The sequence below is a fragment of the Dermacentor albipictus genome, chromosome 8, assembly GCF_038994185.2.
Source record: "Dermacentor albipictus isolate Rhodes 1998 colony chromosome 8, USDA_Dalb.pri_finalv2, whole genome shotgun sequence".
NCBI lineage: Eukaryota > Metazoa > Arthropoda > Arachnida > Ixodida > Ixodidae > Dermacentor > Dermacentor albipictus.
In genome coordinates, this window is record NC_091828.1 from 65,260,289 (window position 1) to 65,285,307 (window position 25,019).

Genomic DNA, 25,019 nt, shown 5'->3' on the forward strand with positions numbered 1-25,019 from the left:
TTTCGTGCAAAGAAGGCATTTATTTCATGGTGCATACATTTTAATGCCACACTTAGATGCAATGCACTATTATTTGTCTCGTTCAGATTAAGTCGTAATATGCGTCGCCTGCTTGTTTGAGAAGTAGAAAGCATATGAATTGCGCAAGCGGAACCACAAGGCCGTCTGTCGTCATAGCGGCAAAACATTGCGCATGCCTTGTTTCATCCATGTATAGCCAATATATGGTTTCACCTTCACAGCGTCAGACGGCTTCACTGTGCCGTTACACCAAATTCCACGCATTCTGCCAGTCGCTCCAGTAGGCGGTCGCCTACAGGCATGTATAACATTCGACAGCGGCATTAAAACGTGTTCGCTACAGCATACAAATGCGAACGAGCTAGCTGCTAGCTCGAAGAGACATGTATGCCTCGAGTTCCCCCTGTATTTTGATTCAGATGTCGCACCGTCGGCCCGCGAAGTGCCGCCGAGCTAACGACAGCTGCGTGAAGTTGGGCGCGAAGTTGGTCCCCGTAGCCTAGGTACAAAGTTGGAACAGTCTAGTCAACCTTTAGTAACACGGCATTAAAATCGTTACCATTTTCGTCATTAAATGCTCCCGCAAGTCGCCCCTGATCTGCGTTTTCCTGTACATATCTGTCTCACCAGAGCGCTTCGACGTGTCAGGTGTTCCGAAGATAGTCCAAGAGTGGTAACATTTGTCATCGTTCCCTGTGACCTCAAAATTCCACCGTATCACTACTCCCTTCCCCACGGGCCGAAACGGTGAGAATGATTTGTGCTGCTCTTCCAATCGCGACGTCGGATTAACCGTCGTCCCAGTGTAAGACCGCGATCCCGGCAGGACCTCCACAAATGCGCGCTCTTTCAACAGTACGGTGACAAACACCGTTAGCTACAAGATCACCTTGGTAGTTATCCTCGAAGCCTATAATACCCCGGCGAATGATCGCAGGAGTTCGCCCCTTGGGAGAGCGTTTCAACCACCTCTTCCGGTAAACAGAGTTTCCGCCACGTCAATAAAGAATGACCAACGCATCGCAAACGCGCAGGCGCGTAGCATGCCTCGACCGGCACTTGATTAGACATTTAGAACCGGACTTCCCGGCGGTTAGTTCCCCAATCGAGCCCTGCGCAAGCGGATAGGGAACTAACAGAAGTTCGCCTAACTGGACTTTGCGCGTGAGAAGCGTATAAGCTCCGAGCCAGCGAGACCGACGCTGTGCGAAGACTCGGCTCAGCTCGGAACAAGGCTCTCAATCATTCAGAGTGGGATCCGAAGGCGTCCTGAGCACCGAGGATGTGTCGAGGCGCCGGGCGAAGTGGAAACAGGGCCACTTTGTAAGCTCCTTCCCGACCAATGCCGGGAAACAAGAAGAGCCGCTTGCTTGGAAGTTGGATAAGCCGCGTAATGCGATGAGTGCGCGGGCTTCCCGCCTAGGATACACTGCGTCACTGCATGCAACTGTGTGCATCTGATGCCCGTGTGTCCATCTTGGATTTCGGAAGGAATTGTCGTCGACCAGTAGTTGATATTTGTTAGAAGTACCGCTTTGCCGCTAAAGGGACGAAAGTGCGACTAAGGCTTACGGACAATACGAACTATGGAATAGGAGCGGTACCAGAATATAGGCGATAACTTCCACCTTAGCCCGGTGACGACCTAAGAATTCGGCATAAGCTCCGCCTGCAGTACCACAATACACCGACCGTCTGTGCTCGAAACACAGTTGCTGAGACACGCCGGTATTCAAAGAACTTTGTATCCGTCGTGACGTCATGGAAATGGGCAAACGTAAACGGCTGATGTGCAGGATCTCTTCCAGATGGACAGCCGTGCATTTTCCACTACATTACAATACGTTGCTACCGAGTACAGTTACTTGAAGACACATAACTCACTGACATCAAACGATCCTTCAAGACACTTCCAAGATCATGACATACGTGATGTAGTGCCACCTGGAGCTTTGAATCGAATCAATACAGTGGCAAATTCCTAAATGTTGAGGACAAAGGTACGTTGTTTTCGTGCAAGGTGTGCTCAGACGCAAGCCTTCAAAGTTGAGCAGGACTAGTACTCATTCTTTCGACTAGTTCCTTAAATTCCTTTTTATCGTTTCAGACCAACCGTTCCTTCCTTACTTCTTCTTGCTTCGTTCCTTTTTTCGTAGTGTTTTTCTTTGTTTCATGCAGCACTGCCGAACGCAAGGAGCAAGCCGTTCAAAGAAGGCGGAGCCGGGGAAAATTGATGAAAAAAGGGGCGAAGATTCTACAGGCGCGACGGAGACGCTGGGAGCAGTCAACCGGGAGGTGGAGCAGCGCCATGTAGGGAGAGTGGAGGGGGGGTTACGACTATGAGCGCACGAAGCGATAAATAGACACGTGCGCGCGCGCCCGGGCAGCCGTGCAAGCCATCCCGTTCAAGAAGCCGCCGTCGAGCCATCCGAAGGCGTTAATGGAAGCCACTTCCCTCCTCTCCGGCCGGTGAAGGTGCCCTGACGCTGCCGCCCTGCCGAGCGTTGGGCCTCGGCGTCTTAATTAAACTGTTCTCGGCGAGCGAGGCCTTGGCGGTGTTCCGGTCACGCGGGGTCGCACGCGGCTCGCCTGTCGATGAGCACGGCGCAGCTGTGGTGCCTGCAGATCCGCTACTGCGGGTCCTTCTTGACGGCGCATGGTTCACAAGTGTCTCGACAGAGGCTAATCGGTGTTGGGGGGGGGGGGGGGGGGGGGGCACCTGCGGTACGGGTCGCACTGGTCGCGGGGCAGACACAGATACGCAGACACGTAAAACATGAAACGTACGCAGACCTTTTCCCACTATTGCTTGTTCCACAAATAGGATTGTCACTTATGCCTAACTGTTCTTGATTGACCGCCTTGTTGACATCCGCTCTAATTTTGCACGGAGGTAAAATTCTGCACTGAGTTTCGCTTGATACCCGCTTTAGGGTCATTACTTAACCCTCCCCTCCCCCTCGCCACGGAATGATGACGCCATCTGTCACGACTATGGTGAACACCGTGTTTTCGCTCTAGCACTGACAGATGGCACGACCGTTCCAATCGCACCGACATCAAAAAACCCTTTAGCGGCGTTGGAGCAGACGACGCCCACTAGGCATTTATTGTGGACAGAAGTGGCAAGCAATGCAAGAAACGATGGTATTAAACTCCGACCACAGTGCTAGCTAAGTGCAATATTTGAGCGTACAAACGAGCCGGCAGTTTCGCAAGAAGAGTCACGAATACCTGGCGTAAATATATTTATGCCAAACGGGGTATAAACAGTTTCTAATGCGTACGGTCTGCGTACCCTTACGTGTCAGTGTACCTGTTTGTGTAACCTGAACAGAGCCACTTATACTATCGAGTCCTGACGATACACGTCAATGTTCGCAGGTGGTGCGAGACTCGCAAACTCTGCGTCAAAGTGCGCTGCATCTCTGTTTTCTTTCCCTCGGCCTAGGTTATTTCGCGCTGCCTAAAGTCAAGCATGTATTGCCGACTCGGCCAGCAAACCACCCTTCAGAAACGATCTTGCGTAATCGAAGACGTTCTCTCAAAATACGCGTTAGCGCACTCCAGTTCTGGTTATCATTTTGTGGTGTAGTTTTTCGTTATTCGCTTGCTTGGGTCTGCCTACCTTTGCCATGTGTTCGGTTAGGCGATAATGTCTAGGCGGTGTCAACCACGGCACCAACCTCTCCTACATGCACCTCAAATCATTTCAGAAAAGGCGGTCGCCCACCACGTTGTTTTAGCCGCGGTGACCGTATTTATATAGGGTCCAACGGTTAAAACGTTGGTGCGCTTATAATAAGAGGTACAGAGGCAAAGTCATCCATGAGTTGACTAACTCGGACTCAGATGAGGCAGTGAGTCTGAGTCTGAGTGAGGCCGGCCTAGACCTACTTTGGGGAGTTGAGTCCAAGCGAAACAGGGCCGAGTATATTGTTTTTATGTCTGAGTGAGCCGTAAAATAAAATCAAAAAAATACATTTCGTGAGTCAGCTTCAGTCAGTTCCATATTTTTTTTTCTTTTCACAGCTTTGCATTCAGATGCACGTTTATTAAATGAGGGAATGAAAATAAACTCCGATAACTCCATTATCTTGTCCTTTGCATCCCTAATTTGATTTGCGACATTAGCTAAATCTATCAACCAATCAATCACTTAGTAAATGAAATAACGGCGTTCAGCATATACAGGGTGTTTCAGCGAACACTTTCCAAAATCTTTTTAACAATGCCTGTGGCACATATAGCACAGCTCTATTCCATGAGCTGGTCTACCCGAAGAGGCGGAGATTACTTGCACAAAAAATTGAAATGAGTAATCAACTAACTAATAAAAATGCACCAATTAGGTTATTATCTAGTTACCTTATGCCACATATTGCAATTTACAAATTCTAACGGGTGAGACTGGAGGACACATCAACTTGAAAATAATTGTGCGTACAATACCATTTACGAGATATGCACCCTTAAATCTGCGGTAAAAATTTACTGTCATTCCACTTACTTTCTCAACATGACGTCGTGTTATTCATTCAAATACGAAAGTAAGTGAAACGCCAATGAATTTCTCCGCAAAGTTGGGGAATTCGTATCTCGAAAGTGGCGTCATCACGCCTTGCCAAACTCCCCGCTTAGAATTCGTAAATTGCCATATGTGCCACAAGGTAGATAGGTTGAAACTTCATTGGTGTTTTTGGTTAATTAGTCGATTATGGATTTCAGTTTGTTGTGTGAGTAATGTCTGCCTCTTCGAGTAACCAGTCCAACAACTGGAATTGTGCTATCTGCCACAGGCAACCTTTTTTTTATTTTTATAATTCTGAAGCTGCTCACCGAAACAGCCGGTATGCTGGCCAGCCAACTCAATCGTGTAACACTTTCCAAACTTCCTACCTTGCTGTCTTTAATATATTCGTGTTATACAACACAGATGCGGGCAGCTTCTCATTGTTTCGTTTTGTTGTTGTTGTTTGTTTGTTTTTTTGATGTCTTCAATCCAGCCTTCTGTTTCCAACCCACGACAACCTTGGCAGACGTGCGGTACGTTGGACGGCGGCACGCTGAGCGCGAAACAATCTTCACCGCAGCGGCTGATCTTCAAAGACCCGCGATGCGAATGCGTAATTATATTACACGCCTGACGGCACCGTGCATTCTCGAGTCTTGAATTCTTGTTTTTCTTTTTCTTTCTTTTGGCAGCTTCCTCTCTTGTCTGACCTCTATTAGCACTCAAGTTCATCGCCACGTTGTGCGTGCTTGCCAAAGATTCCTACCCCTTCCTGCGCCCCTCCCCCCCCCCCACCCTCATTCCCTGCCCGTCCCCCTGGATGCTATTCCCGTCATCCACAGCCCCTTTTTCACACAAGAGCGGAATCATCTTTTACAACCTCCCCTACCCCCTCCTCTCCCCCCCCTTCCCGCCACGCCATCCACCCTTTCCCCTGTTCAATCTATGGCCTCGTGCGCAACGTATAGACACTCCATTTCGGCAGCGTTCCGCCATTTACAAGCGGCCACCGCAGGTCACGCCCCACCTAGCGCCTTTAGCGATTGTGTGCACATGGACGCGGCCGCGAGCCCACCTTTCGGCTGGCCACAGAGAGATGAGTGATAATCATTTCGAAGGCACGTCCCAAGCTGTGTTTTCCGATGCAGTGGGGTGCGCGTTCAGAAAGCATCACGCCCGCTGTAGAGCAGTTTTTAAGAACATGTGGAGGCAAGCCGTAATGACCAACATACAACCTTCGAGCGCGGCCGGACAATCACAATCGGCTGTCGGGAAAAGAAACGCATTACGAATTTCGTTCGTAAATACAATACGTCCTGTTGAATCACTCCAAATGACTATTTAGTTCTCGAAAACAAACCAAAACAGACGTTCCTCTAAGTATACGCGAGCATTTTTTCGCACGTGGCTACCGTCGAGATATGGCTGACCACGGCACGGAATCGCTCCCGCGACTTCGTTCTGGGTAGCAGAACTCCTTTAATGCAAGGCCGCGTTCTGACGCTGCGAGCAAAACGAGCGGGGTTATAGCCTCCCCGTGCGCAGAGAGAGAGAGGGGGGGAGAGAGAGGGACACCATTTTAATCACGGCCCCGTAATCAACGTGACGTTTTAATCACCCAGCCTTGGCCACGCCCATTCATGACGGGCGCGTCTGCGTCGTCCCCTCCTTTAAGAGCAATTATTTGCCTCCGCCACAAAGCAGCCGCCACCGTTCGAGCTCGTGCCAGCCGGTCTGCAGGCTGTGAGCACGCGGCGGAATGTTGAAAAGAGCGGCCCGCGAAAGAAAGAAGTGCTCGACTCACCCGAGCGGCGGCGGCGTCCGGATAGGGGCGAGTATTGAGACAACAGATTTCGAGAGGTGCGAGGAAGATGGAGGTGCGCGGCACGCTCCGCAATTAATATTTTTGCACGCGCTCGACAGCGGCGTCGCAGACAAAGGCGCCACGCAGCGCGCGAGCGGTCTCTCTCTCTCTCTCTCTTTCTCTCTCTCTTTCATTCGCCTCCTTGCAACTGAGCGTAGTTCGCGTGCGAGCTCCCGCTGTGATCTGTGCGACTCGCACTTCGTTGAAGAGTTGCGTGCAGAGAGAGAGAGAGAGTAAACGTTTATTGCAGTCGTCTGCCCTGAGAACGACGCAGATTCGTGCGGTGCGATGACAGATGTCAGAAGCGAAGGGTGCTGATGGAGTTGCACACAACTAGCGAGAAGACTCTAGAGAGACAGCTTCGGACTTGTCGTTTGGGAACACTCGGGCACACAGCTTCATCTTAACAGTTCGTTTTTGCCTGAGGCGCTAAGTTGTACTTCGTAGCGAAGGCAGTTCTTCGCGAAGCTTCATGCGCATCCTACTTGCCTCAGAAATGTGTAGTCGCGTTATATCTTGCTCGCCACAGAGAGTAATGCTCAGTGCGAACATAGTGGTGATAATCTCGGACGATCATTTGGTTGGTGATTTCACTTTCACGAGATATCGCGTGATCAGCACCGAAAGCCTCGATTCTCCACGGGCAAAGGATTTCCTGACACTGAGTTAGGAAAGGAATCGTGGCGCCGAGCCAGAAATAGTATCGCAATATATGCTGCTGCGCACGGCACTATAGCCGAGCGAAATCTCGTGAAAGTGAACGTATCCTCAAATGTGATCGACACAGACTGCGGCCCCTGGTTCGTGATATGTTGACCGAGTCCTCTCGTGTGTCATACGTCTAATCGTGGAATAAACGAAAAAAAATAGTGAAAAGTATGCTACACCAATCTTTCGCTGAGTGCATATTCTAGTGGCACCGCATCACCGCGCTGCACCAAACGCATCGCCGAGGCACGCAGTTTATGAAGATTTCAAGTGCAAGATCTTCAACGCATCGCTGAAGTGGCGATTAACGAGCAAGATAACCTTACGCCAGACTCCCTGAGCGCCAGAGAGAACTGAACTTGCTTTCGCAAGTCGTTTCGGTCGGTGTCATATGCAAAGAGACTGTTTTATTCTTAGTTTTTCACGTGCAAGAGCTTCCTTGAAAATATACCGATACAGCCTCTGAATGTGCGTACACGCAAGCATGTATAGTGGACGCCAAGCACAGGCACAGTGATAGTGACAAGTTGCCGATTCCTGCTGCCGTAACTCTGGACCACGCACGCCTTGGGGAGACTGAACGAGCAGCGCGGTCACAAAACACACGCACGGGCACAGACCCAACCAAGCACTCGATACGTTCACACAAACACACGCAAAACACACAACACACAAGCGCGGGCGCACTGACAAACAGGCACAAACACACACGCACACTCGCCCAACACACACGCGCAGACACGGAGGCCGGCCCGCATGACCGCGTGCCGAGCATCGGGGGGATCGCCGCGGATGATACGTCTTCGTCGCCTCCTCATGAGCAGGAAGCGAAAATAAAGCGGGCGTGCTCGCAGAAGATGAAGTCGCGAGGGAGAGACCGAATCTTTTGCCGACTGACCGCACAGCGACGCAAGGCGGCATCTTGAAAGACTCGCCGGCTGCCCCTATGGAAAGAAAAACAAAAAACAATCATCGAGCACCGTACGAAGAAACAACACGCGTGGCCCGTGCCACGTCACAAGCGGGAGGCCCTCGACAGAGATAAAAAATTCATTACGGCCGACCGCCAAACACCTTGGCCGCGCGAGCACAGCGACGGCGTATAGGTAGCAGGCGTGAAAATCCGGTTCCATCCCTCCGCGGTGACGACCCCCCTCACCCCCTTTTCTTTACTCCCGCGCAGCGTTCATTTATTCTGACACCCCGACAACACCCCCAACACACCCTCTCACGGCGGGAGTCCACTTTGAGAGCGCCGTCGGAAAATAGTTTTTTTCGCGGTTTGCGGCCGGCCGAGAAATGAGAACCGAAGCGACTCCTAGCGGGCGCTGGGCGAGAAAGAAACGAAGCCAACAGACGGACGTCTGTATTGAGAATGAGAAGCGGTTAATGAAGCCGTCCGAGGCGCGAAAGCTCGTTTGTCTCTCGGCTCCTCTTTGCGGCGTGACCGAAGATACGGGGGGAGGGAGGAGCGTTGAGGAGGGGTGTGCGCCCGTTTCAAAGGTCGTGTCCTTTGAGAAATGCATTTGCACGGTCCATGCATAGGTTGTCTGTCGAAGAAATTGTTGAGTGGCGCTAGTTGGTTGGTTCGCTAGTTGGTTCGCCGAGATGGCCGCGAAACGGGCAAGCAACTGGATCGCAAAGAAATATGTAGCACAAGTTAGTAAACTAACAGGCGTGATATATTGAGGAGACGGGCCGAAATTGAAACACACAGAGCAAGGAGGGGGAGACAAGAAGTGTGTGTCTCCTCCGTTTGAGTGTGCGTGTTTCATTGTGCGTCCATTTCGTTATATCGGTGCCTCGCCGTGAACCTAGCCAACAAGAAATGCTCCATACTCCTAACGCCCGAGACCTCATTCGCATGCTGTAAGCAATGTGTATAGGCATTCGCATACCAAGACGTGTTCATACATACATACATACATACATACATACATACATACATACATACATACATACATACATACATACATACATACGTACGTACGTACGTACGTACGTACGTACATACATACATACATACATACATACATACATACATACATACATACATACATACATACATACATACATACGTACGTACGTACGTACGTACGTACGTCCGTACGTACATGCATACATACATACATACATACATACATACATACATACATACATACATACATACATACATACATGCATACATACATACATACATACATACATACATACATACATACACACACACACATACATACATACATACATACATACATACATACATACATACATACATACATACATACATACATACATACATACGTACGTACGTACGTACGTACGTATGTATGTATGTTTATACATACGTACATACGTACGTATGTACGTATGTATATACGTACATACGTATATGTACGTATATACGTAATAATGCGTATATACGTAATAATGCGTATATACGTACGCATTACGTATGTACGTAATGTATGTATGTATATACATACATACATACATTTATACGTACGTACGTACGTACGTACGTACGTACGTACATACATACATACATACATACATACATACATACATACATACATACATACATACATACATACATACATACGTACGTACGTACGTACGTACGTACGTACGTACGTACGTACGTACATACATACATACATACATACATACATACATACATACATACATACATACATACATACATACATACATACATACATACATACATACATACATACATACATACATACATACATACATACGTACGTACGTACGTACGTACGTACGTACGTACGTACATGCATACATACATACATACATACATACATACATACATACATACATACATACGTACATACATACATACATACATACATACATACATACATACATACATACATACATACATACATACATACATACATACATACATACATACATACATACATACATACATACATACGTACGTACGTACGTACGTACGTACGTACGTACATACATACATACATACATACATACATACATACATACATACATACATACATACATACATACATACATACATACATACATACATACATACATACATACATACACACACACACACACACACACACATACATACATACATACATACATACATACATACATACATACATACATACATACATACATACATACATACATACATACATGCATACATGCATACATGCATACATACATACATACATACATACATACATACATACATACATACATACATACATACATACACGCACGCACGCACGCACGCACGCACACACACGCACAAACAAACCTTTGTGGTGCCCGTAAACGTCAAGTCGACCGGAGATTCTCTCCGCTTCGGGTGTTTAAAATTTTCACACTGGCATGGATGCGTCGACCGCACACGCTCACTCCATGCACTCGCTGCAACAACACTCTTGGGCAAGACATCAGATCGCCTAGAAATGGCATCATTTGACGCAGCGGCATTGGAAGTTTCTCCCGCATAATACTGTTTCGCGCCACCCAGTTAATAATTGACACGGCCACCAACAATTTGCGCCAAGTCGTCGCCGAGACGCCGAAAACGGGGCCAGGGTTTTACACTCGCTTCCGACTGGAAAGACCGAAAGCATGGCATTCCGACTGAGCACCATTTTGCGCGCACTGCGCTTGCGCCAACGCGTATAAAGCGTCCCTATTCTCCGGCCGCAGCTGCTAAAGGTTCTGCGCTACGGCCGTGCTTATCACGTGAAAAACGAGAAACGCAGCAACCCCGGCACTCTCGCCAGTTATGGACGCTTGCTTCGCGATTTTCGTGCGGATGAATTCAAGCAGCTTGTTCTTTGGTGCTCGCTTGCTCGACGAAAGGGACTGGTACGCGCGTTTTCTAAAATTTCTGAAGCGAAGGAGGGGACGGAGGGTGCATTTGTGAACAGGCGTTGGGGCTCCAATTCGCGGACGGCACGGGGTAAATTTAAATGCAAATGCCGAGAATGGGTATATTGAGTATGCGAGACGAAACGACTATATTCCAAAGAGTTGTTCTTTTTTTTTTCCTTCTTTACTCTCCCATAGTGCAGGCGCGGGATACATGTCATAATACCGTTCGCTTTCGCAGCTCTTCAACCCGGAATGGCTTCATCAAAATTCATACGATAGCTCGGCGAACGTGAAGAAACTGAATATAGCCTACCAATCAACTCTCTCAGATGGGTGAACACTCCATCTGAGCTCGATGAAGCGCTCATTCGATGGGGCTTGAAACAGCGAAATCCATCGTCGCAGTCGAGTTGCGTTTCGCGATACATTTGGGCGGCTGCATATTCCGACGAGGATTGCTACATATGAGCTCGCTGGTGCAGCATATCTTATTTTGTTGTTGCAGCGCAAGCTGAACGACAAGGACAACAGAAAGGCTCATCTGACACACGCCGCGTTGTGTGTGTCATACGTGTCTCTATGTTGTCCGTGTCGTTCAGCTTGCGCTACAACAACAAAATAAGGTATGCATATCACGCTCGCGCAACCTCATCATCGCAACCGCAATACCAACTTTACTGGGTTCCTCGGATAGTTGTAGATGGCCCACAAAGACGCACACGCAGCAGTGAACCATAAAAAATTCATCACTATACTGCAGTCATATGTAGTCACCTTGCTTTCTACGCAGGCGATCTTGGAATGCCACTCGTCACAAACGAAGGCGGTGCACTTTATAAAGATCCCCAGGTGTTCGAAGTTCTTGCGTAGTGCCCCAAGAGGGCGTGTCTCGTGCTCCCCATCGTGGTTCTGGCACGTAAAACCGCAGATAAAGGCAATTCTGAAGTTTATTTCTGCATGTGACCAAACTCAACGACTCTAACACTCCCGCATTTCTTTTTTTGCTCTTTGTGTGCGTGTTTCTTTTGTCTATCTCTCATGCTATGCGCGGGCTTCTCTTCTCCACTTCAGTCCTCGTCGCCCTCTCACCCCTTGCTCCTCCCCATTGCAGGGTAGCAAATCAAATTTTTGCCTTCCGGTTAACCTTCCGGCTATTTCATCTAATTTCTCTCTCGCTCTCTCTCTCTCTACGTTGCGTGCACATATATCGAGATTGACTTATGTCCGCATACTAATGTTTTCTCAGGGAATTGGAAAGTGATAGGGGGAGGGGGGTAACAGGCCGACGGGTCGTACAGCAAAATTGAAATGTGTCTCACGCCTGGTTTTGGGAAAAATATCCGAAACGTGAAACTATCGTCCCATGATTATACTAAGCCGCATGAAGCTTATTGTGAAGTATTATGTGCCCCGAAAAAATCAGTTGAGAAGTGTATTAACAATATTTAATGAATTGCATATGTAGTGCATTTAGTTCGGGAGTAATCGCTGCCCCTGTTGGTTTTATTATTTCCCTTTTTTTATTGTGGCTTTTCAGTTTAGAATGTCATTCCTGATGAGTATCCGTTTGAGTTTTCGTGCCTATAACAATTGAGAGTCACCCAAAATCATGCGATGATCGCTGCTTGTTGGCTGCCACTTAACGTATACCAACAACGAAAATTTCGTACGCATTTCCTCTCAACAATGGCCATCAGCGATACGCAGGACAGGATCTGAGGAGGCCTAGGAAGACGATGCAGGGGATAGCCGAAGTCACCGCGAAGTTTTCTTTCGCTAACACTGCGTCCCTCCCCCCCATTGCTTCCCCCCCCCTCTCGCGTCCCCTCCTGGCCCCCAGCCAGTGCTACAAACAAAATACGCGTACGCCACAGAGGCGTTGACGCCGCAATCCATGCCATGCGGCTGTTCCATATCAGCAATGGAAGTCCCACAGAACGGGCCCGCGTCCACAGCAAGGAACATGTCACCGATGTTTGCTTTGTGGGCGTGGCTCACCCGGGCACAAACACATTAGGAAATCGTCGGACGACGGTAGTGGAAGGCAACGCTAACGAGGCTGAACTTGATTTATCCGCCACGCTTTGCTTCGCACTGTCCCGGTGAGCTCTCTGTGAGCTGTTGCGACCGCGGGTATCGACTCTTTGTCGAGTCGTTCGATTACCCCGCGACCTCGCTGCGAAATATCAACATACACGCCTTCTTATGCGTTTGCATGTACACGTTTGTGGGAGCAACGATGACGTCACGGAGTCAGTGCGCTCCTGTAGCGTGTAACGAGGCACACAAATGTTTGAGGCCGAACGGGAGTCATTAGTCGCAATCGCCCGCCGTAACGACGTAAGAAAAATGTTAGCACAGTAACGCACAAAAACAGAGGGGGGGGGGGGGGGGGTGAGTCAGGTTGGAAGATTTTTTTGTTTTCAGAATGTCGGGTTCATTAGCACTTTCGCCCAACAAATGGAAGGATGGCACGCACGAAAGTAATTAAGATTGGTGACGTTGTATATCGCTTTGTTTATAGTCCCGCGCTGTTTGACTTAGACGCGTAATGCCCATGCAGTGATAACTTTGCTTTCGACATCTGGCTAGAAGCTAGTAGAATGCAGTTGACTTTGTCTTTAGGCAAGACAATCAAAGAATTGAAAATGGTAGCACTCACACTCAGACATCCGATGCTTTTTTCTATCTCTTGAAGCAGTTCATCTAATGTTCATGAATGGATTACGTTCGTTGCAAGAATGTCCATACAAAATTGCATTAGGTCAGGAGTTATCAAAGGAAAGGCTTTTACTGAAACATTAAACGATATAGTGCGTCCGTGCAAAGACAAGTACTTTACCTTAAGGGAATGCATAAAGGTTCACTATTCACAGACTCCCTATATAGATAACCTCTGCACATCCTCGTCCAAATCTTCCTACGTATTTTATCGACTGTTATGCTATAAGCGTGAAAACCCAAGCGTCTTCATGAACGCAGTGACCGCATCCCCCAGTTTCTTGTGACAAACACCGCTTTTCTTTGGCCAAACGCAGGAACGGAGGCGTAACATCGTGTTGTAAGTTCACGCGTTCATTCTACTTCCTGGAGCTTCACGTCAAACTGTCGCGCCCGAAACTCGCTTCACGGGTGCTTTTCTTTGTCTGTGGCAACGCAACAGTTTATGTCAGATTGGTGTCAATTTTCACGAGAGCTTAAGGAAAGCGTAGAAATAAACCATTTCCATGCTGCTCGGCACGAGAAATGCTTTATATCCGGAATACATATTTCACATAATCACTTTCTAGCTAATTTTGAAGAAAAAAATTTAAGACGGTGTGGACTATCACGCACAAGGGGTCACACGACGATAGGCCGTCCCTGCGTGAAGTATCTATCTATCTATCTATCTATCTATCTATCTATCTATCTATCTATCTATCTATCTATCTATCTATCTATCTATCTATCTATCTATCTATCTATCTATCTATCTATCTATCTATCTATCTATCTATCTATCTATCTGTATATCTAACTATATCTATCTATCTATCTATCTATCTATCTATCTATCTATCTATCTATCTATCTATCTATCTATCTATCTATCTATCTATCTATCTATCTATCTATCTATCTATCTATCTATCTTACCGCGAACCAGGGTATCTGGGGTAGTCCTTGGTCGAAGGGTTAACGCGTCGGGCTGCTGTGCCGAGGGAATAGGATTCCAAACTAATCGTTGGGAGAACTTGGGTCACGGAGTGTGGACCGCATGCCTATGTGTGTCGCTCTTCAACAAATCCCTGACGTCGACATGGGTCACCCGAGTAGCGGGACTGGGCATGTCAAGTTGGTATGTACCACGCTCAATCTAACCTTAACTTGAAGCTCTGCGTATGTGCCACTCGGTCTGTGCTGCTCTTCAATGAACCATTCTGTACCACCTTGGATTTCATCAATTTCTCACATAAATTGACCAAGGTACATTTTCCTTTCCACATAAATTATACGGTCATACTGGCGCGGCTACAAGATTGGACAAATTCTTTGTTAATTATTCTCAAGGCAACGTGGTGAGCAGCTCCGCCAGATCACGAATGCCGTGTTGTTCAGTGCACATCTTCCACGGGATCTGTAGAGATAAGCTTGAGATAACAAGCGGATCGAGATACTGCACCACCTTTCACACTGCTAGCCATACAGCACCATGGAGGCCGCGATGACGTCATTTAGCAGTCCCCTGTGCGCTCGGACGGTGGCATTAAAGCAGGCGACACGTCCCTTTTGCCCTCGGAGTGACATAAGAACGCCATGTCACGTCTGCGACATCAAGATCATGGAGGCAAGCTCTACGGGATAGTCGTTTCGTGATTTTGCTCTGCCGTTTACGTTTTGTAGCTGCATGAGCTCTTTCTCTGCTCTTTTTTATTTCTCTGGCATTCTCGAACACTGCAGCGCCATTGTGATCTCCTTTTCTAGCTATACCGAGATCCCCAAAAGTAAATGCAAGAATACAAGCACGAAAAAGAAAGTGCTCCAGGGTTTAAGATGCAGATGACACCATCGTTCTCGAGTATTAGAGGCTTGGGAGAAATGGAGGATTGTATGTGGGAGGGGAGCGTGAAGGGAGGATTCGGAAAGACATTGAAAAGAAAGATACGAAAAATAACAGCGAAACACAGAGGGAGCCACGGGAGGGTGCTCAAGCATCCCCGTTCCCCTTGTTTTGTCGCTCTAGAAAACGATGAGGTAGAAAAAAAAACGAAACTGACGTCAATGAACAAAGCGGCGAGGGAAAGCGCGTGGTGCCAAGAAGGGGAACAGGGGTAGAAATCTCGGGGGATGCGTGTTGAATGTTCCCGCTTACAAGCGTCCTTTCAAACGCAGCCATAGATCTCCATTTCGCTAGTGGCGCGGGCAGCCGAAGCCCCATACAGCGCCGTCTGCTTCGGAGTCGTCGGCTACGGCGTCGTCTGCTCATCACGGTCCTTTGCCAACGTGCACTCACTTGACAGCACGGCATTCTTTGATTTTCTTTTCAATTTGATTTCTTGTTGCTGTCATCATGACTGGACTATACGGCTTTTGTCGAGCGTCAAGTCTGCATGCTTTCTTTTATTTGTATGTTGTACTGTTTATTTCTGTGATGTATTTTACGTGTCTACGAGCACATATTACTTTATCTGCACCGCAGTAATGGAATGCTTCACGCATGCGAAATACAGTACAGCGCTGGCGTTAAAGAGCGAAAATAATGTTATTGCGCTTGTTCTTGGGATTTCAAGCTAAACAAAAAAGAGAGAGAGAGCTTGTTCCAGCACAAATATTGTTTTCTTCTGGGTTTTGTGAGAAGCAAGCATCCACTGCAATGAAAGGCATTGTCGTACGTAACGTCAAAACAGCAGTACGAAGCAGGATAATGTTCACCGATCGCTATCACAAAGTGGCACGGGGAAGCAGACAACAGCGAAATAACAGACGTCACATTTTCGGCCGTCGCATTTTGTTGAGCTGGTGTGCTTCGAAACAGATGCAAATGCGAAAGCTCTTGGCGACGCCGAATCGACAAAGAGGTCACGTGAAACACGTACGATCGAATGGCAATGGAAAAGAGATCGCGCAGATTTCCACGAACGACCTCCTCTTCACGTCGACTGATTCTTCCACAAAGTCCTCTCGAACCAAGGCGCGAAAAACGGAAGCCGCCCTTGCATGAAAATAGCAGTGCACTTGGAACGGGAGCGGTGTTTTATACGGCCTTCTTTCGCCAGACTAATAGTATTCAGAGGCGCTCACTGAGCATCCATTTTCCAATGGCAACGAGCGCGCCAAAAGGCCTAACGATTATGGCGTGCCAATTGACATTGCCCGCTCTCAATAAAAGGACAACGGTCGGTCGTAAACGACCGAAGAGGCTTCGAAAATCGGGTGTGATCTTCGAGTAGAAGGGACCGAAACGCAGGAAAGTATCGAGAGAAAGAAATAGCTGGAGACACAGGCCGATTTTCTTTCGACCGTGCGCGAGGGTGAGAAATAAAGCAGACGACCCTTTTTTATGCCCGTCTGCGTCGTCTAGGGGATCTTCAACTCTGGCCTCCTGCTGTTCACATCCCTACTTTGATTCTTGTCTGCTGCTCGAAGGTGATATTCGTTTATTTATTTAGGCTGGGATCGTAAACCAGAAATGCGACGCGCCATTTTCGCCTGCCGTATATCAGAAAACAAATAAAAAACAGTAAGTAGGCATCCAGAGCGAATGTAACTGCGTCACTTTGAGTTAGCGCTAAGCGCACAGTGCCGTCGTCACGTTCGCGCGCAAATGTGCGGCGAAGTGCCGTCTGCTCATCTGGACCTCTTCGTCTGCTCCCTCGAGCAGACGGCGGCATTGTGGCCTTTACGATTGTGACGCGTGCATTGTTCAGTGACTGTATATATATACATGTATATCTTCCATTCATGGCGTCGTCATTTACTGGCTGAAAAGACAACTCCTGCAGCGGATTTTTGCTTAGAACAGTAAGCGAAGGATCCTCGCGTCCATGGAATGATCTCGCCTTGTGCTGTGCAGTCACCACTTTGGGTGTAACTTTTGCACTGTACCAGTTCATTACCTACTGCTTATTTGCGCGTACAATTTAAGCCTTTCTGCACGCTAGAATTTTCTTCTTGCTATACGAGCCATTCCGGTGCACTTAGTGCGTCCACCAAGGGTACGATTCTGGAGACTTACTGCCAAGTTAGCATTTTGAGCCAGTCAAAGAGCACGGAGCGGCGATGTAAGCCAATCAGAGCACGCAAGACGGCAAATTCGACAATATGACAGAATTTAGAAGTGTCCTGAACAATGCCCCAAAGTTAAACTTGATTACTCAGAATGGATAAAGTGTTTCGCTGTTTGCGCCGGCCGAGAAATGAGAACCGTCCAGTGTCGCCAATTTTATCGCACAGCGCGATTTCTTTTATGTAACGCAGCAGTGCCTTTACAGCCATTCGCGCTGATGTTCGTGTAGGCCACGGTCCAAATATATTTGTTTCGGCAAATGGGTGAGTGTATGGCTCGTCCAACGTTGGTGAGGGCGCTGTTCTTTGCTCCTCAAAACGAGAGCACGTTAGAAAACGGCGGGTGATCGTTGCATCCGCAAAAGTCACAGAGTGGGTTACTGGCGGTTCTGGTGATAAATGAGCACGCATTTGAAAACGCTACTGCAGGCCATAGACCACTTACAAAGGTGCAGTTGCGTCGGGAGATCATAAAGTTGTATATGCTTAAAAATAGAGACCTCTATGATTACGCGGGTGATCCCCGATGGGGTTATCCCCTTCATATTCGAAATTTATTCATTACGGGTATTTACGCCATGGATAGAATGCAAGATTTTGAACCATTTCTCTAGCAGCCATTGGCGGATCCAGGGGGAGAGGGGAGGTAACTCCTTCTCTCCCTTACCCTACTCCTGTATGCTATGATGAGTAACCTCATCACTTGTAAGCTGCCCTGTATCCACCCCTGCTGTGTTCGGCACAGAACGCAGGGCCTGCAGTATACTCGACAGGCAATCGAGAGTGCGCGCTGAACATATGTTCACAGTGTTCGCGGCTGCAGTCACTGGCAATTTCTTCCGAACAAGAAAGCGCGAGAGTTGGAGAGGGGAAGAGTGAGCACGTGGAAAAAAGGCATCACTTCGGTGAAACGGCAGCGCTAAAGCTATCGGGAAGGCTGCAGCAGCTTCGTCCGCCGCGGGAAAGCCTTCATTTACATATGCAAATGAGAGGCGACTGCGCAAGAGGCGCATCGAAGGGCTCATTCCATGTGTACACCGCCCTGCTCTTACACCCATCCCTCTTTCGCAGTCGTCTGCCCTGCTAGCGTACATTTCGTAGCAGACGGAGGGACGGTATATGCTCCCCGAAATGATTCCATGCTTGCGCGGAAAGTTATAGCACTAGAGTTTTTAGGACGGCACCGTGATTACCTTGTTTTGTTTCGTTTTCCAGCCACGCAGCGCAGTGATGGTTTCTTAACCTTTTGGTTCTTCTCCCCATCACCAGTCTCAGAGTGTCGCCTGCTTGTGCACCCGTGCACTTTTGTCGCCCATGCTCGGAGTTTTGATTGGTTCAGCTTATTATGTTGATTTTACAGCAACAGCTGTTAAATAGGCGTAATGTATACCTACTCCAGCGTACGTCGTTATCAGAATACGGTTTCGCTGGAAGAAGCTGCAAAGAAATGAAAATGTATTCGTCCTGCTCCATGGCGCTTCTGCATCAGCTGGCCAGCAGTGTCGTCGCGGCACTTTCTGCTCGTCGCGATTCTTTTTTTTTTTGTCGACGTTATCACAGTCGTCGTCATCGCCATCTCTTTTGTTGTTCTTGTTGGGCCAGCTATCGCGTCTTTTTTTCTTTGTACGGCTTTGTTTCGGGTACCCCTCTACAGCTTACTGGATAATTGGCTAAGAACGCTAATCTCACAAAAATAAAGCTGTCCCTACCAATCACTGCACTTGAGAACTGAACGATGTTCTTGCTGCAATGACCGGTCAATGATCTGACATACATATCCCTGGAATATCCCGCAACAGAGTTTGCAATCTGTGTGGGCATTTGCGTACCCCACTCTGAGATTGGTTGCGTCTATTAGGGCGTTTTAGAAGTCACAGCAGGCCAAACCTTATGATGCCCTTTGCCAGAGCTCACTGCTGTCGCTGCGAATGAGTTCAGCACCACAGGAATCATAGAAACATGCGAACAGCTTTTTTTTTCTTTTTGCGTTCGAATTGGCAATGTGTTCACAGACGAAGCAAGAAGTTTGGTAAACATTCTTTCTCGCTCTCGTTGCAGTAGTCACTAACTATTCCTCTTCGTCGCACTTCCTTTTTATGCCTTTAATTTCTGACTTATCATGCACTGTCAATTCATTTTTGTTAAAGTTTCGCTGTTTTATTCCAAGGGATATACCAAGGTACATTTTTCGCTGAATAATAGCCAAGATTGTAGGACGAATTTTCCTTCATTTTGGCATTGCGTACAATCAGTCGGGTCGCGTTTCCCTTTGCTATTTTTTTGTCTTACGAAGAATAAGATCATTGGCAAAATCCACGTGCCCTAGTTAATTCTTCGCAGGATATCTTGCGATGAAGGAAAGCCTCTTCCTTCACTATCGATGATCGAACGCGGCATTTTGAACATAGCGTCAGAATTGGCAGTACCTTGGGTAAAGTGCTCGAGCGCATACAGCAATTCTGATGAGGAATGGCGAAGCAGGCTAGTTGGAAGTGACGCATTTGGAGACAGTGCCTCATCCCTAGTTCTTCCCCAATATCCGTATTAACATTGAGCGCTGCTTACAACGGCTTCATTTTCCTCTCTGAAAAGCCAGACGGCGAGACGGGACTGTTCCGAAATTCCATAAAAGGACTGCAACGGTGCATCAGCGATGGTTGTGACAGGGAGTTAAAAGCAAAACGCTTGAGGCCTGTTCTGAATCGCGTTGACAGAAGGCGACCAATATTGCGGATGACTTCAGTTGCGCGCATGCCTAATTAAACACATGCCACGTCATACAACTTTAGATGTAGAACGTCCTTTGACCGTGCCGGTACCCCGCATCTACTTGACCGCAACTAATGCCCTCCTACAAAATTACTGCGGTCTGGAAGCCCCGGTGAGTCTCTGTGAATCGCCAAGAGGCACTGTCTGTTGAGCATACTTACTGCATATATAGTTTGTCACCGCAGAACAGTGCCACCGGCACCAACACAAAACATCCCAAGATGAGCTCTCGTCCTTGTCTGTTTCGTCTTGGCCTCTGTTGCAGTGTTTTGAGCTTACATACCACAGGTAAAAGCTGCTTAGAGCTCGCGCTACAGATTGTTTCGCGTGTGTGCTTGTATGCGTATGCGCATTTTTATCTGGCTCTCTTTCATTCTTCACCATATTCCACCCGGGCTTGCGCATGAGAAAACTGCAGACGAAACTGTCAATTTCGCATTTCGCTTCCTCTGTCTTTTCTTCTTCGCACAAAAACAACTTAGCAATTCTTTCTTATCAGCATGCATGCTTGTGCCACAATATATATGGAGGCGAATCAGCTCAAAGAACCAGCGCTGTGCATAACACCCCCCCCCCCCCCCCCCTGCTTTTGCGCAGGCGAATCCGCCGTGTTATCCTTGCTACCCGAGGCATGCGTCATCTGCATAATGCGCGGCAAAGCCGGCGACACAGTGACGCAGAAGGAAGGAAGGAGGCTTTCTGCGCACAATAAGGGCGGGGGCGATTCCGCCGATTGCGCATGCGCGGTCTCAAGTCGCGCAGGACCCGGGAGCCAGAGGTCGGCCGGGTTTGAGCCACGCGCTTAATGAATTCGTTCCAATCCCAGCCCGAAGCATCGGCGACAACGAATGGAAGCGACTCGGCGTATGGCTTCCCTCAGGGCTTGAGCCTTGACTGGGCACTGCTTCTGGTAATTAGCCGCAAGGCAATTATCGCTCGCATAAAGAATATTTGAGACATGTGCTGCACTGTGTTAATCGTTCAAGTTTCTATTTAGGGCGTTTAGTGAGGCAAAAAAGTAAGGAATTCCGGAATTTAATTTTGGTCTCAATCAGCTGGCTATAGCCTGTCACGGTCGAGAATGATCTAGCAAAATATTGCGAAAGTCGAGAAAGTGAAAAGGATGCTACAGAAATACAGCTAGATTCAAGTTCTGCAAAATTGCTCACATGACCAAAGAGGAAGCAATTGCTGTGTTTAGCAATTCAGAAAACAACTTTTGCAAGGCGAGAACGGCTGTGCAAACTTTATTATGAGCAGATTTGATATTGTAGGAGGCATAAGTGGCTAGCAATTCTGACCCCTTCAAATGCACACTCAACGCAGAAATGTCACTCTTTGGCAAGTTGTCGCACTGCATAATAATATTTTGATTCGAGTTCAATTCTGGCAAATGAAGGCATGCACAACTGTGTGGTTTGAAACTCTGTGGCAAGATAGACGAACGTCATACAGTTTCTGGAACGGCAAATGTCGTGTTAGAAGTTCTGCAACTATGGAATTAGAATCAATGCATCAAATCCAACAATAGTTAACTATGTAGCGTGTAGAAGGGATAAGTTAAACAGAACTTACATAAACGCAAAAAATTTTAATTGTATTATGTTGGTTTCGGAGGAGCCTTTTTCACAATATAGCGGTAGTCTTTCTGGTCGAGATCAGGCATATGTACAGCTGTATTGCACATTTTTTTTTTTGCAGGTTTAAGATTGGAGGAGCTCATAGATTCCTAAATCCTTAGCAGTTGTTTAAAAAAATCTTGCTTTGATAATTATAGCTGGAAAGATAAATAAAAAATTTATTTCCGAAACTCCCTATACTTCCATCTTCTCCGTACAAAAAAATGGTGACATGTGCTTCTCAACTGCCTTTGCATGGCATTTCAACACAGCACGTGTATCTGAGTAAGAAAGCTACAGGCCACGGCTCGTACTAAGCAATATACCACAATTTATTTCAACGGAGGCGTACCTTGCAAATGGAATAAACGTGATAACATATGTGGCAAACGAATTGCGTGCACTTGAATATATAACGTTACTTGAGAGTTTGCCAACTATACGAGCACTGCTACTGTCTGAATGAGACAGTTGCTATTCCACTGCAGGCCGCTGACCCGTCAAAGGAAAATCAAACGCATTTTGCAGCACCAGACCCAGCTTCAAACCGCTTGTCGCCATCGTCTTCAGTCACCTCTTTTATGTCCACTGCAGGACAAACGCCTCTTTTAGCGATTGCCAATTAACCATGTCTTTTACCAGATGACTCTATTATATGCTTACAAACATCCGACGCTTCATCACACCACCTTTGCTATTGTTCCCTGCTCACTGACCGTGCAACTATCAGATACCCTTCGCAACAAGACAGAGGACCAGGTACGACACGACAAGCGTGCACATTAGTGCCGCACGCCAGGCAAACAATGTCGCAAGCAGCAGCTGCACCACAAAATACACACGGCTTATTTTGCGCGCGCAACGTAATGACTTTTGAGAAATGCGCCCCCCAAAACTCGTTACTCGCCTCTTCGCTTTGATGCTATGTCAACACAACGAAGGGAGAACGCGAACGGTGCGGGATAAAGAAGGAAATGTTCAACAGCCAAGGCTGCTCTTCGCGAAGAAGCAGATGACGACTCGTCAAAACAACCGAAGCTTGCCTGAAGTAAATTAATGCCGCTAAAGAACAGTACACAAAGAACAATCGACGCGGGAGTGACGTAACCGGCAGACGTCATTAGGACTAGCGCGCGTGAGAGTGCGACGTGTCGGCATTCTATAGCCGCAAGATGCGGGTCAAATTATCCGCGGTTCATTCGCCACTTTCTCGCAGTGCAGACGACAGTGCGTTCCAACTCGCCACACGCACTACCCGCGAGGTCGTCTGTCGGTCCGTTGCACGCGCGTCGCGAAAATTGACGGCACGCACACACTTCGAGGTTTGGCGCCGCACGCGAACTCCTTATGACAGCAGATCACGAAAGAGGCGCCGCTGCAGCAGACGGACGACGCCGAGAGAACGACCACGAATGTTTCTAATTTCTTGTCTTCAGAACAGCGTGACGCAGCCAGCGCGCGCGTTTCGGTTTCGACAGGAGGCTGAGGCACTTATAGACCTACTTCACGGCCTCCACGTTAGGCTTACGCAAACGAAGTCCGAGGGCGCGAGCGAAAGGCCCAGTTCGCAGCGATCGCGTGAGGCTGAGCGAAGAAGACAAACGATGAGTGGCCAAATTAAGCTCGGTTTCGGAATGCCCCGAACAGGGAGGGCGTAAGTGACGGGCAATCGAAAGACCGCAACCTCGCGCGCCTCGGGTGGCGGGCACGAAGGCGAGCTTCCGCTTTCGCGAAACCGCCGTAAGCGGTGGCGGGGTTCGCCGCCAGAAGGCGCCTCTGCCCGGCGCCCGCAGCGGCGCCTGCCGGTGTTCAGCCAGCTTGTTTTGCTCCGTCTCGTATTTATTTTGTCGCTGATTGTCTTTTCGTGAACACTGGGACACTGCTCGCGCGTGTTCTTGAGCTGTATTTGTTTGGTTCGCCTCGGGCGGCGGCGAACTTAAACGTTCGCTTCCCGTTTCCTGTGTTTCGCGTCGTAAACCACCTGTTGCGGACGAAGTGCCTCGGGAAACGGACGCAAGACTTAGGTGCCCTCTTCGGAAGGTTTTGCTGATCTTTGAATTCTCTAGCGCAGCGTTATAATGCTATCTGGCTGATTTTGTTTTGCAATATGCGGCAACGGTAGCCAAACGAACCTAGTTATGCGAGAATATAAACGGGGCAAGTTGGAAAACGGCTATTGTGCATAAAGCCCAAGGAACGGACAGCGCTTCTGGCACGTGTTCTGGTGCGTGTCCTTTTTTCACTCTTGCATGACGAACCAAGCTGTCACAAGTATGCGTCGTTCATATTGAACTATTGGAATGACAACCACATATTGCTCGAGGCTTTCTGTCCGAGGGTTGGTGGCCAGTTAAAACGGCTCCTGGAGGTTAAATTGAAATGCCCTGCTTGTTAAAAGTGCAGCGCACAGAAAACAAGAGTGAAAGACCCGGAACAAACTTTCATCTGACCAATAGGAAAACATGAAACGAACGAAAGTTGTCACTAGTGTCTTGTTTTGTGATAGGAGTTGACACTACCACAAGGAAAGCATAATGTTAAAGATGAATAATAAAAGAGCTCGTGTAATTGGAGTATAAGGTCGAAATTAGTGGTAAAGGCAGCAGTGTTCTGAAGTTCTAAAACCAATGCTTTGAGATACAAAACCTTTTTCTCCCTGAATATGGGGCGGGAAATATGGTGTACGTTCTTTTTCTAAAATTCTCAGGTATATGTCTGCCGTCGTGATAGAAGCTCTAGACTGAAGGCGATAAAAAAACGTAGTTCATCGAAGGATATCGTTCTGGCACTTGTCATGCGTAAGCTTATTTCATTATTCAACAACAACAAATGTAAACGAAATAAATTGCGTCTGCGGCGAGTCTGTTTA

At 47.8% G+C, this 25,019-nt stretch overlaps 1 protein-coding gene and 1 long non-coding RNA gene across 3 annotated transcripts in view; one reads left to right on the forward strand and one right to left on the reverse strand.

Moving 5' to 3' along the window:
• LOC135914296 (uncharacterized) overlaps window positions 1-2,562 on the forward strand; it is a 256,733-nt gene extending 254,171 nt beyond the window's left edge. The window contains exon 3 of the long non-coding RNA XR_010568270.1: window positions 2,200-2,562. This is a non-coding gene — a long non-coding RNA (uncharacterized lncRNA). The remainder of the gene's footprint in view (window positions 1-2,199) is intronic.
• Window positions 1-25,019, reverse strand: part of LOC135914295 (homeobox protein unc-4 homolog) — a 233,907-nt gene that overhangs the window by 11,872 nt on the left and 197,016 nt on the right. The gene's annotated exons all lie outside the window — the stretch shown is intronic.